The sequence below is a fragment of the Gymnoscopelus microlampas genome, assembly GCF_963454915.1.
Source record: "Gymnoscopelus microlampas genome assembly, chromosome: 16".
Classification (NCBI taxonomy): Eukaryota; Metazoa; Chordata; class Actinopteri; order Myctophiformes; family Myctophidae; genus Gymnoscopelus; species Gymnoscopelus microlampas.
Window position 1 is genome coordinate 4,205,948 of NC_139953.1, and position 14,334 is coordinate 4,220,281.

The 14,334-nt window shown below is 41.7% G+C and overlaps 1 protein-coding gene across 1 annotated transcript in view; it reads right to left on the bottom strand.

Moving 5' to 3' along the window:
* Nucleotides 1-7,593, bottom strand: part of LOC311062498 (uncharacterized protein) — a 112,162-nt gene extending 104,569 nt beyond the window's left edge. Inside the window, exon 1 of the mRNA XM_084081577.1 lies at nucleotides 7,497-7,593. The gene's annotated coding sequence lies outside the window, so the exon portion shown is untranslated. The remainder of the gene's footprint in view (nucleotides 1-7,496) is intronic.
* Between the last annotated feature and the right edge of the window lie 6,741 nt (nucleotides 7,594-14,334).

Below are 14,334 nucleotides of genomic sequence, written 5' to 3' on the forward strand. Positions count from 1 at the left end.
CTGAAAGGGAGAAAAGAATGTTGCAGGTCAACAATCAAAACACGACATGAATAACTTAAAACATGATACGTATGTTATTACCTAGTCTTTATACAGGTCAACCCTAGCAACGCCAGAATCTGTCCCTCTCTCTTGAATGGCTGCTGACTGTCAGGACACAGCATTAAACTAGTTAGGACACTGCATTCCTTTAAGGTCATACTGTGAAACATTCATTTTAAGGAGCCTTTTTGGCTACGCCTCTGACGATGTCCCGGTCATTAGAAAGTCATTCATAAACTTTGTTTTTGTTACATGTAGCACAGAACCTGAAAAGGAAATTATTGTTGTAAGTTGTACACAAGTAGAAAAACAAGCACATCCAAAATGTGATGATAGGTGTGGCGCTCCACCTCAACATTCCATCTCCCAGGGGTCTCCCGGGTTCTCAGCTGATACCGGCAATAAGCAAACATCAATGAGAAATAGAGTCCGCACATTGGATCATCCTCCAAAGCATGAAAGTGTATTACCACCAAGCAGTCATGTTTATGTCGTCAAAACATAAATGTGAAATATACTTGCTATATTTGGTATCGGACAGCTGAATAGTGTAAGCAGTGTCGATTGACTTGTGGCAGCTGGCTGGCCAGCCCAGCTGTGATCTCAGTTCTTTTTTTTTAGGTCATTAAAATGTTATATTAGACTAATTAACACAATTCAGTAAATGTAATTGTGGTTTGTAGGATGTGCGTAAAAAGACCGATTTTATATGAAAACATGCCAGATTTACCGTTTAATTTACCACTTAATATGGTGACCTCAAATATAGAGTTCACTCTCTTTGATCTCCCAACACAGCTCTGGCCAACTCTACAGGAGCATCGTTTTTTTTCCCTCCTGTGAAAAGTCAATCAAAGTCCAATAATAAGGACTGTATATTACACCTGATGTGTGCGTATGACACTTATATGGGAAATATGTTACTTCATAGATTTTTTAGATTGGCCTGTTATAGTGCCACCAGGAGACCGATTTTTGCAAAACACATTTTAGGCCTAAGAAGGGCCTAAGAAGAAATGGAACGCTTTTCAAATTGGCTTATCATAACGCCACCAGAAGGCCACAATAACCTACCTGACCTGGCGGAGACCTGTGCTCCGAGGAGCACTTTTTCTAGTTTTTTATATATATTTTTATATATATTTTTTATCCCACGATTTTGTAACCCTTTTTCACCCGGTGCCAATTATCTAAGTAATCCTGGGCGCTACACTCCCTCTGCCAGCCTAGGGAGCCCAGAGCCGAGCTCATGCCTCCTTCAATGCATGAGAGCCAACTGACCTTCTTATCACCTGACAGGGAGGAGTTTCCCCGGTAGGACGTAGCGCGTGGAAGGAACACGTTATTCCCACCAGCCTACTTTATCGTCAATTTTAAAATAAATGGGACCATAATTTAGCAAAACGCATATCATGATGATTGAAAGGAGACTTTAAACTAGCGACTGGAAGTATATAGTATTTATGACAATTTGTATTAAGGTAAGAAAATCTAGTCTAAAGTTCACCAAAAACCCATCCACTTACAATGAGAGAATATTCTTTCTGACACCTGCAGGGCAGTGCCATCTATTAGAGAGTTACGCCAACTCCGTTCACTTCTTCGGGCCAGGTCTTCTACATACACATACATTGGCGAATAGTGACAAATCCCTAAACCGGAAGTTCATGGAACGCATTGAAGTCGACGGCTCCTTGTCACTATTTCCAGCAACTGTACATGAACCACGTGACCGACGCTGTTTTCTTCTCATTGGCGCAACTCTCTAATAGAAGGCTCTGCTGCAGGGGTAAAACAGCGCCATACAGGCCATTCATATGAACTGTCTCTCTTCCGTATTAGCTTCAATGTAAATATGTCAGGCTGGCCCCTTAGGCCGGAACCACGAATCCGGAAAGACTTCACCCCAAAATAACTACGGCCGGGATCAAGGGCATTGTAATAGGGCCTACCTAATCAAATCCTTGTTGCGGCGTAGTTTAGCTTATTTTTTAAATATAAATGTGAGTGTACTTTCCGGACACTATTTAGCGTCTGTCTACCTTTGTTATCCCACGGAAAAATTGTATGCCATTTAAATAGGGATTGGGGAAACAAACAGGGGGAAACAAAACATAGTGGCTCCGCCAAACCGGAACCGCAACTTCCGGAAAGTGGAATTGCTTTTTTTTTTCCCCCAGTAGGCGCGGCCTAGACCGGATCACACGGGCCATTAATAACGAATACCAGGCTTTCCTCTGAGGTGGAAAGACTGGTGATGCGAGGTTAATAGGCCACATGAGCACTTTAAACATTTAGGAGTATTTGAAAATAGCCGATCTACAAGCTCTCATCAAATAAAAAGCAGCCTGCAACAGACAATATTTACAAGCAACTTTACAGAAAAACAGATAGCTTAAATATAGAAGACATGGCAACGCTAGTCGCAACGCAATCCCTTCCTTTCATTCAGTGAGAGAGGCCACGGTGCTAATGACCGATACACTTATTTGTTTTAGCTCTTGCTCATTTTATTTTCCTATTTTGTCTCATCTCTTTATGAAAGTAGGTAGCTGATATATTGCACTTTTACCTTAGCGCTAGGTATACTGTTAGTTGCTTGTTTTAGAAGAGAATGCACTTAATACTTCTGGTGATTAGTAGTTTTGTTCCCTACCTATGTTGAATGCACTTATTGTAAGTCGCTTTGGATAAAAGCATCTGCTAAATGACTGTAATGTAATGTAATTTTATGACCATGTCCAGTGCCTTGGCTATTCTGCCCTGCCAAGCCAAAGTGCAGTAACTACAAAAAAAGAATCACTGAAAATGGCTTTAAAGGTGTTTCAACTGTTCAGCCAAATGAAATATCGGCATGTAAGTGATATTATAATAATTTTACATCTGTTCTTGAGGTAATTGTTTATCCCCCAAAATCACAAAGGTTAATTTGACCTTTGGGATACACAAAAAAGTCGGTGTGTCCAAAAACGTAGTTACTGCACTTTGGCTTGGCAGGGCAGTATTGTTGTCACAGAACAAGTTTGGCGACTATACCTTCACAGTCAGGTACAGTCAGCGGCAAGGCGGCGTTGGGGGAAATCAGATAACAGAAGCTTTTGGCGCAGCTGTCTTTTTTTTTCTCTCGTTTTTTTTTTCCATTCAGAAGTAGTATTAAATGGCATTTTCTAAAATCAAAAATCAAATCGAAACACCAGTTTGACAACACTGCTGAGACCCTTCCTTTTGAATAGCCGCTGAACCAAGTAAGTAAGACAAGAATGAGGTCAACGACAGAAACAACATAAACTCTCTGTCCCTCTCTCTTGAATGGCTGCTTACTGTCAGGATGCAACATTAAATACAAAACAATTCCTGCCATGCACTTCATTATCTAATCACTCATCTGTCTTTACTCTCAAGCTTCCTTCTTGGCATACCCTACACAATTCCACGCAACTGTATCACAGTAATGTTGTAAGAGTTCTTCACTGGAAAACACCTACAGTAGCTTGCCAAACAAAAAAAACTAGTTTAGTAGGTAGAACTGTGTCTCCTCCTGTTCTCAAGTAACACTGTCTTCTGCAAAGCCAACAGTCTGTTAAAATACACTCTCACCCACCTTTGTAACTTCTATACAAGTGCTAAATCTATGTACATAATTATTTAGGGTCATTCATGAACAGGCACTTGGCTGCCTTCAGGAATAGGCACTTGGCTGTCTACTTTATCTCAGAAAATTGTCTGCACTGTATATTGGTCACATTAATAAAACAATTACATACCTTATAAGATGATATATTTCAAGCGTTATTGTAATAATCCATTATAATAATGTATTATGACATTGCTGTAATTGTAGTCTGGACCGAGCTGAACCAATTCGGCACTAAAAGTGAAGTATGTGTCGGCCTTATGCACCTTTAAAATAAATAACAATGAAGAATAACAGGCACTTTTGCCTTTTCACATTAAACCCTATAAGAAGCTGCTTTTATAAGGGGCTGATCAGAACTTTTTTTCTGGCCCAAGGCCTTCCTCAGTGTGATGATTACTGCATTGCTGTGGTTATACACCGGAGCAGCATTTGTGCTAATTGACAAATTGTTCACAATGGATTACAAAATACAGAGCGGAAAAAATATTATTGAGTGCAGGGGTGGACTGTAAAATATATCAGCCTGAGAATTTAAATTACAGCAGCCCTCATGTTTGTTATTGTCATACATAAATACTAATAAAGTATGAAACCCATCAACCAGCTGATCAGTCAGTCTATCAAATAAATTCAAACTAAAGACCATCCCCTAAGATCTCCATCTTAAATTGTTGTTAGATAGGAACCAAATGCACCCTTACAGGTCTGTAACTCTTGAGAGTGTACACATGGAAACTTTACGGGTCCATTTTGTTCCATTTGTACACTCTCAGAGTTATGGGGGTCTGTTGACTAATCCAAACCAAACTGGGGGTCTTTTAGATTGAAAAGTTGGAGAACCAGTGGTCTACACAGGACCATGCACAGACATGTTGGGGGCTCAAGCAATAAGATATGATTCTCACTCTGCTCATTCCACCACCATCCATAATCTCACACTATGTTCATGAGTCTGACAACAATATCAGTATAGAGTTTTATTTTAATAACAACAATGTCAGTATATACACACATTGTAAAATAATCTAATTCAAATGTTCTATTCTCATAAATATCTCATTCATAACATCATCTTATTTGCTCTCTTTTACAACGTCAGAAATTGAAGTCAAATTAAAAACAATTGTTTTTGTTCATTGCTGCGTATTTTTATTTGACTTACTATACTATAATAACTGGTCAATCATTGGCCTAATTCTCAAATAATATAAGAACAATTGTGAAAATAGCTGATATACAAGCTCACAACGCCTCGGGTTGTGAGGCATTGTGAGCTTGTAGATCGGCTATTTTCAGAGTCAAACTAAATGTAATGCCTCAACTCCTACAATTCCAAGTAGGCCTACTTGTTAGGATAGGAGTTCCCCTCGGCCTGGGGTGTAGAAACGACAGTATTTAATATGATTATATTCATAATATTATAATATTATGACACATTTGCTTGTAACATAGGGCCTGTGTCTCAAAGCTATACTTAGTCGTACAACAGTGTCAAATGTTTAAAATAGCCGATCTACAAGCCCACAATTGTCGCATCCGCAAAGTGTTGTTGTACAACGGAGCATATTCATAACCATCAACATGGTTGTTCAGTTCACTTGATTGCACCAGCCAACGTTAGTTAACGGTAATAAAATAAGTACATAAACCATAAACATAACTAATAAAACTGTTACAGTATGTGACAGTCATTAGTCAGAGCACATTCCTCACTGTCTTTTACTTCACTTCCATGGAAGCATAAACGTGGCGGAATGTAATCACTGTACAGATCACTCTGAAACCATTTCAACTCAGATCTACCACCAGGTGTGACTTAACCCATTAAGACGTGAGGCCCATTCTATAAATGCCTTCTAAATCAGTGGTTCTCAAACTTGTTCATGCTAAAATGATATGTATTTGGCCGTGGACCTCCATCTGAAAATGTTTTCTGCCAGGGAACCCCAGAGGGGAAGATTCGTAAAAAAGAAAAAAAAATGCAAACATTTTCAATATTTTCAAAATCTTAAAAAAATAGCAGATGTAGAAGCTCGCAGCGTGGCACGAAGTGACGCGCTGTGAGCTTGTAGATATATGTTGCTACATATATCTCTATGCTAAAATCTAAAATGACACAGATGCTTTCCCGGTTTAAATGGGTAAAATAACAGGCGTTTCACCCAGGGACCGCGTCACTCACAGTGATGCATATTCCCATCGACTCGCATTGGTTGATCTTGTCAAGCTAATCTGAAAAGTTGAGTTAGCTACGTTGAATCATGTCGACGTTTATGATCCCAAAGTATGTTTCATATCAATATGCAAGTACAATAATGCAATTTTTAAATAAATAACTTGGCCCATCCATATGCAACTCAGACGGCAGTTCACTCAGGTCTGCCTCAAAAACCTCAAGGCCTCACTGTCAGTGCATCTGCCTTGTTGCTCTAACCTCAGCAGTACCTGTAGACAGTGGTGTAAAGTAACTAAGTGATGTACTCAAGTACTGTACTTAAGGGTGGATTCAGACTGGGTCTTTGTAACCTTGCAATGTAACCTTGTCTGTAATTATCATGACAGTGATGTCAGTGACGCATCCTTGGTATTTTAGCATTGACGTCACGGTCTAATCCTTGGTATATTCATCCTAGCAGCAGTGTTTTTTGTTTATGTTCATTCACGGCTTGCGCTACTCAAACACTAGCGGGATAATTATTTCTTGTCAACATTCAAGTAGATCTATGAGAATGTACAACCCAGGTAAAATAATGTGTCATTATAAAAAATATATAAGCATATATGGTTAACAGTCCACTTCCTTCTATTGGTACGGATGGATTCACATTGCATGGTTCCGTACCCGAGTACGTATGATGCGGATCTGAGACTACCTCCCCAGGCGGTCCCGGGGTACAGTACGGTGATCCGTTCCGGGCAACGGTACGCAACGTTCACTCCACTTACTCCACTATACCTCAGAGGCAAATATTGTACTTTTACTCCACTACAGTTATTTGAAAACTAGTTACTTTGTAGATTTTGATTATTAATACAAAACCACTTCAGCCCTATTGGCCATTTTAAAATAGCTGATCTACAAACTGTTCACAATGCGACGCATTGTGAACATGTAGATCATGACGTATATGTAGACATGTAGATCAGCTATTTTCAAAAGATTTTTATGCATCCTATAATACATTTCTAAACCCAAAACCCCCCAAAAAAAACTGCCACTGTGTGGGACTAAACACAAAAACAACATATCAATGTCACTAACAAGACACGCCACAACGTGCAGAATTACTACGCGCAGTCTGTAGGCCACTTCATACTGCTCAGCACACATCTGACCCCTCGCAGCATAATTAATTGCGGCCAACACAAACTCACAACATTACAGTCGGCCATGTTGTTCCTTAGCGTCATCGCCGACCACCGCCCAACGAGACCCAAGTGAGGTCAGACAACACACTCCATATTTGGGCATAGCTCCATTGGGAACATCTCCTATTATGGCTTTATATATTATAGAGACCAACAAACACAAAGCACCGCGCAGCGGATAGGGGGGAGGGGCACGCAGCGCCCCGACCCTCTAGTTTTATACATTTGAAAACTTTGTGAAATGGGTAGTACTTTTGTACTTTAATCAAGGACATTTTGAATTCCGGACTTTTAACAGAGTATTTCTACAATGCAGTATTGATACTTTCACTTAATAGGCTACATTTGTATGAAGACTTTTTAAAAAGATTCATCAGCATCATCTTATACTAGCATAATGTACAGTCATACAGTTCTACTGTTTGTTTTTTTCTGGTACAGTCCTTACCTGTCAATGAATCCTGTTTGTCCAAGTAATTGTCAGTAGATTGATCTTCGGCCTAAGTTGTTTTGTAGCTAACTGTAGTCACACTGCGTGAAATACAAGATTCATTTCCATGTTCAGAAACAGTGGCATGAGGGGTGGAGCGAGAGAGAGAGAGAGAGAGAGAGAGAGAGAGAGAGAGAGAGAGAGAGAGAGAGAGAGAGAGAGAGAGAGAGAGAGAGAGAGAGAGAGATTCCGCAGAACAGGTAGGGAGTCATTGAAGTCAGATACAAGTTGATACCTGATATTAAAGCTTTCATGACATTCAGTTTTACAACCCATTAAAAGTGTTTGTCATGGTCCTTCAAACGTGTATAAAAGGTTTTAACTGAAAATTCCACTCCAGTTAGCCATTGCAGGTGTTTTTTTCTCACATTTCTAAAGCCTTTTCAACTGCAATGAAAAAAGAAATCTTTGCCTGTGGGTGTCGCTGTTGAGGGATTTTGCCTGTCAATCATCGCCTCAGCTAAAATATATTGTTCCAGGGACCCCCAGAAGCAAAGATTTGAGTTAAAAATGTTTGCTTAAAAAAAAATATATATAAAAAAATAAATAAAATATATATATATATATATATATATATATATATATATATATATATATATATATATATATATATATATATATATATATATATATATACATATATATATTAGAGGTGGGCATAGATTAATTTTTTTAATCTAGATTAATCTATCTGCAATCCTGGAGTTAATCTAGATTAATCTAGATTAAAATGGCTCATTTGAAGTCTGCCGAAGGCATTCAAAATATGTGTGTTCTAGGGATGCACCGATGGGATTTTGGCCGATATCGATATCCGATATGATATATTGCTGTTATGACCGATAACCGATATAACCGATGTCGATATGATCGATAAAAAAAACAGTTTTATCCAGTCTGAAAAACATGTGTAAACACTGCATTTGAAAAAGCAATCCCTGTTTATTCCAAATGATTTTATATTATCATCTGGATAATCCCCAGAGCAAAAAACATATGTGTCAACTGCAAAAAGTACCAGTGACAGCAGCTTAGAAAGAAACTTGGCAAATATCATTGATATTGAATAATTGAATAAAAAGTTTGGGCCCCAATACTGACCCCTGGGAGACGCCCAAATGATTTGAGCTGTATTTGCCTAGCTTCACAAACTGTTGACGTCTGTCCAAATAACTTTGTTTTAATCCAGTCTACTGCAATGCCTCTAATACCAATTTTCTCCAGTTTGTTTATTAATATGGTGTGATAGATAGTGTCAATAGCTTTTTTGGGGTAAATTAATATTCCAATTGCAACTGTGATTCTTTCAATGGATTCCATCAATGCCTGAGATGTTGATCTGTTAGTTCTAAAACCATATTCGACTCTCTGAGAGTAGGCTACATTAAAATTTCCCAAAAAAGAATCTAGTCTGCTATTGAAAAGTTTCTCCAGTAGGCCTATCATTGAAAATTGTGAACAATTGGTTCCATTTGGATACTGAATTTACAGACCCATAAGGGTCCATTTGGTTTGTACACTCCCGAGTTACAGACCCATATAAGGACCCACTTTTAGAACCACTGTCCTACACTGTGTGTGTGTGTGTGTGTGTGTGTGTGTGTGTGTGTGTGTGTGTGTGTGTGTGTGTGTGTGTGTGTGTGCGTGTGCACCCGCACGCTTAATAGCATACATGTGTTTGTTGTTGTTAGCATGTAGCACTCATTAGCATGCTCTAGCAACAAGTATTACCAAACAGCGCCCAACTACTGCTATGTTTGTTCATCAACACGGTAGCGGAGGCTCTGCTTTTGTCCAATGACCACTTTAATAAGCTTCGCTGGGCTTACAGACCTGAAGCAAATGAATTAACGAGTGGAGCAACACGCTCGCACCGACACGCAGCCTCTCTCTGTCTGAGTGAAATGAATGAGAGGCAGTGCGCACGCCTGTACACCATGTCAAACCCGACACCTACCCCCCCCCCCCCCCCCCCCACACACACACACACACACACACACACACACACACACACACACACACACACACACACACACACACACACACACGCATTGCAGTCACACACAGACACAGAGTAATTCGCCCAGCTACATCAGCTAATGTTTTGGCTCCCAGTCCAGACCCAACTTTGAGAATAGATTAACGGCGGTAATTTTTTTTTATCGCACGATAAGAGTCCGCGTTAACTTAGCCCGTTAACGGCGTTAACGGCCCGGCCTTAATATATATATATATATATATATACACACACACACACACACACATACACACATACATACATACATACATACATACATACATACATACATACATACATACATACATACATACATACATCTAAGCTCATAGTGCGGCATGAGCTTGTATATCTGTTATTTGTCAATAGCCAAAGTATACAATTATGGTTTAAGAGGTTACACAGATGTGTTCCCGGTTTTAATGGCTTAAGCTACCCATTTAGCCAAATATTATGTATTGTCTATTGTATTGTAAATTGCAATCCAAATCAAATTTGTCACAAAATCATCTGTATCTCCAGAGTTTGCTCTGAAAAAGAAAACAAGAACAGTTTATTGTCACGCAAAACTGGCAGACCTGAATGCAGACAGGAACACAAGTAGTAAAAGGTCAAAATGTTTTAATTCACACTTGTGAGGGGGCAGTGTGGACTGGGGTACAGTACAGTATAGGTGACATGAGGTGAGGATGAGGTGAGTGGCGACCGCAAGCAGGCAGCCAGCAAACATGTAGCCAGCGAATATGTAGCCAGCGAATATGAAGCCAGCAAACATGTAGCCAGCAAACATGTAGCCAGCGAATATGAAGCCAGCCAACATGTAGCCAGCAAACATGTAGCCAGCGAATATGAAGCCAGCAAACATGTAGCCAGCAAACATGTAGCCAGCGAATATGGAGCCAGCAAACATGTAGCCAGCAAACATGTAGCCAGCGAATATGAAGCCAGCAAACATGTAGCCAGCAAACATGTAGCCAGCGGATATGAAGCCAGCAAACATGTAGCCAGCGAATATGTAGCCTGCAAACATGTAGCCAGCGAATATGAAGCCAGCAAACATGTAGCCAGCAAACATGTAGCCAGCAAACATGTAGCCAGCGAATATGAAGCCAGCAAACATGTAGCCAGCAAACATGTAGCCAGCGAATATGAAGCCAGCAAACATGTAGCCAGCAAACATGTAGCCAGCGAATATGGGGTGCATGTCGCCTTTCCGACATGTCGCCTTTCCGACGTTAACGAACCCTATACCTAACCCTAACCCTAACCGCACGCGGAAGCCACTAGTCGGAGTGGCGAGATGTCGGAATGGAAGGAGCACCCCGCGAATATGAAGCCAGCAAACATGTAGCCAGCATGTAGCCAGCGAATATGATGCCAGCAAACATGTAGCCAGCAAACAGGCAGGCAGAAAACAGGCAGCCAGCAAACATGCAGGCAGAAAACAGATGGCCAACAAACATGCAGGCAGCAAACAAATGGCCAGCAAACATGCAGGCAGCAAACAGGCAGCCTGAAAACATGCAGCAAACAGGCATGCAGCAAACATGCAGCCAGCAAACAGGCATGCACTAAACATGCAGCCAGCAAACAGGCAGCCAACACATGCAGGCAGCCATAAAACATGCAGCAAACATGCAGGCAGCAAACATGTAGCCAGCAAACAGGCATGCAGCAAACCAGGGGCGTCAATTGGGTATGGCAGGCTATTGCAGCTGCCATACCCTGGCTCCAGGGGTAAAAAAATAAAATGTAGGCCTACTTTGCGTTTGAAATCTTGATTTTATCAACTAACTGGCTGTGCGCATCGGAGGAGCAGCGGAGCCTGTCATCAAGGGGCAGGCCGTGTGTGTGTGTGTGTGTGTGTGTGTGTGTGTGTGTGTGTGTGTGTGTCGAGACACGAGAGGAGAATGAAAACACTCGCCCCAAAACACACTCGCCCCTATGTTTTTCGCCGACCGAGGCCGCCAGATATACCCGGGCGAGTGTGTTTTGGCTTTTGGGGCGAGTGCTTTTGGACGAGGCGTTCTTGTGAACAAGCAGTGAATTAAATCACGTGTCGCCGGTGGAATACAAGTCGGAAAGAAAATAATCAGGAGCTCAACAACATATAAGAGGATACATGTGCTATAAATCTGTGCTAGATGCAAAGTGTGCATATTTAAGCAAGTATTTTAAAACAGTGAAAGCTACCGAGGAAAAAGAAAAAGAAAAGTGATAAACCCCCGCCGGCCGCCACGACTCAAACTAACGACCACGTTGTGAATAATTATAAACAAACAACCTCCTGGTGCCTCCTGGTTGGGGGGTAATTTGACCAAAACCGAAGGTATTGAAGAGGAGAATGTTATGGTCATCAGAGATCAGAGGATCTAGCAGCTGCCATTCTGATAATGTTAGGAGCAATGGACCAGGCAACAGTGATACTACGAGCAGGTAGGGTCCCGTCCAAAGTGTTTCTAAATGGACTGCAGTCTGCACAGAACCCTATCCATCAGATCCAAAGTATTATTATCATACTCCTATTACAGAGAAGATTTCATACCCCCCACTTTTTGCAAATTTAATTGTGTTTAATCTTTTTGATAATAAATCGGTAAAATCAGGCAAAAATAAGAATTAAATAGCATAACCCTAACCTAACCCGAATCCTAACCCTAAAACCGAAATAAAGTAACCAAAAACTGGAAAAAAGCGAACCCAATCCGCCCAGAACCGCACAAAAATTTCGCGCGCGCGCACGGGGGGCTCATGCACGCGCGCTGCGCGCGCGTGCATGAGCTGCCATACCCTAGCTTTCGCTGAACTGACGCCACTGCAGCAAACAGTCAGCAGAGCAGGTGCATAATGTTTCCTGAGGCACAGGAGAAGAGTGTGAGTTCAGGCAAAAAACACAAGGGGAGCTGCTATTATCTTACTGGACCAGATTAATGACTTGTGTGGTGTTTCTGGGTAATCTAGCTACTATAAAACATTACATGTTATAAACTAGTCTGTCTCTCTCCAACCTGCTTCTCTCTTGAAGTGGTGTTACTGTGCTTTCTTTTATTTATACTTTTTTAAAGAAAAAATATATAAAGGTCAATAATAGAAACACCATAAGCGTGGGATGCAACAGTTAATCTGTTAAACTGATCAAGCCTGGAATGTCATCTTTTTAAGGGCAAGGCCAGTGGGTATTTGGTGTTGTCCATTTTTTTGAGGGCACAAATTATACAAACTCCTGAGTCAGACGTTCATCCACCCTCAGCCCTGCAACAGTCACAATCATTGGGATGGTTTGCAGGTGGAGGGAGTTAAGAATTCAGAATCTCAACAAAAGACACTGGTTTCTAAAAAACATGTTGACAAGAAAGAGGTAGAGGAGAAATGGTGAAATCAGCTGGGGCAGTGTGGGTGGGGCATGATGGCCACTGTGACCTCATTGAGGGGCAGAAGGCCAAACTGAAGGGCAACGATGCACATGACCTTCATGAAGTTCCTGAACTGGAACTATTGATTTAATCAATTATAAAAAGTGTGACAATATCAATCCAAATCATTTCCACCTTTCTCGTCTGTGGTTTGGCACACCCTCGTCCTACGGTACTGTATAGCCCAGATAGTCTCCTGGAGCCCCAACCTGCACTTCTTTGGATTCGCCGTCAGCCCCGCTTGCCTGAGTGCTCCCAGTACAGCCTGTGGATGATGATGTTATCCAAGAAGGCTGCTGCATGTAGGCGGAAGGGCCGGAGGATGCGGTCCATCATCCTTTGAAATGTGCCCTGTGCGCCCTGGACCTCAAATGGCAGGACAGTGTATTGAAACAGCCCGTCCGGGGTGGAGAAGGCAGTCTTCGAGCGGGCCCTTGGCGTCAGGGAGACCTGCCAATATCCCTTGGTGAGATCGAGTGTGCTGATGAAGCAAGCCGGGCCTAGTCGTTCGATCAGCTCGTCTACTCTGGGAAGAGAAGAAGAAGAAGAGAACTCAGGACACAAAGTCTTTAGGCACCAATAATTGTTCGATTTCACTCAATACAATAATCCATTTTATACTGTGAAGTGAGGATATGTCAGGTTACTCACCCCCTCACAGTGTTGATTGTCAATGACGGACACATTTCTCCTGGCATGTTCCAGATTTGGGTCCCTCCACAGGGCGGTGGCAAACACTAATGGTGTGGTGCCGCCTTCCACCTCCAGCTGGGAGAACACCTCGCCCTCGTGGCTGGTCTCGGCCTCCGGTTCCCTCGCCACCTGCCTCTCATGTTGGGTCTAGGCCTCGCACTGGGGTTCGGGTTTGTGGCACCGGTGTCCTCAGGTATGTTGGGGAAGACCTCTGGGTTACTGGCGCAGTCTCTGCCACTTCGCTCTTCTCCCACAGGGTGGCGGGCCGGTTCAGACATTTTCAACATGTCCAAACTTACTTGATCATTTTCAAGCAGAGCTACTAACTCATCTAACATGTCAGGGCTCACTTGGGCTCACATGTTGCTTGCCGTTGATCAGCTTCCTGTATTCTCCACCACTTGTGGAAGCTGATCAACACCAAGACACTGAGAGCTGGGTTTCACAAGAAAAAGTCTCTCTCTCTCTCTCTCTCTCTCTCTCTCTCTCTCTCTCTCTCTCTCTCTCTCTCTCTCTCTCTCTCAGACTTTCTTTCTCTCTCTCATATTTTACTTTGAACATGAATACAGAGGAACACTGACAGACTTTCAGAATGTATTTATTGAACATTTATACTGATCACACAACAAATTGAATATGAATAATCATAATGGTATGAACTTAACATGCAATG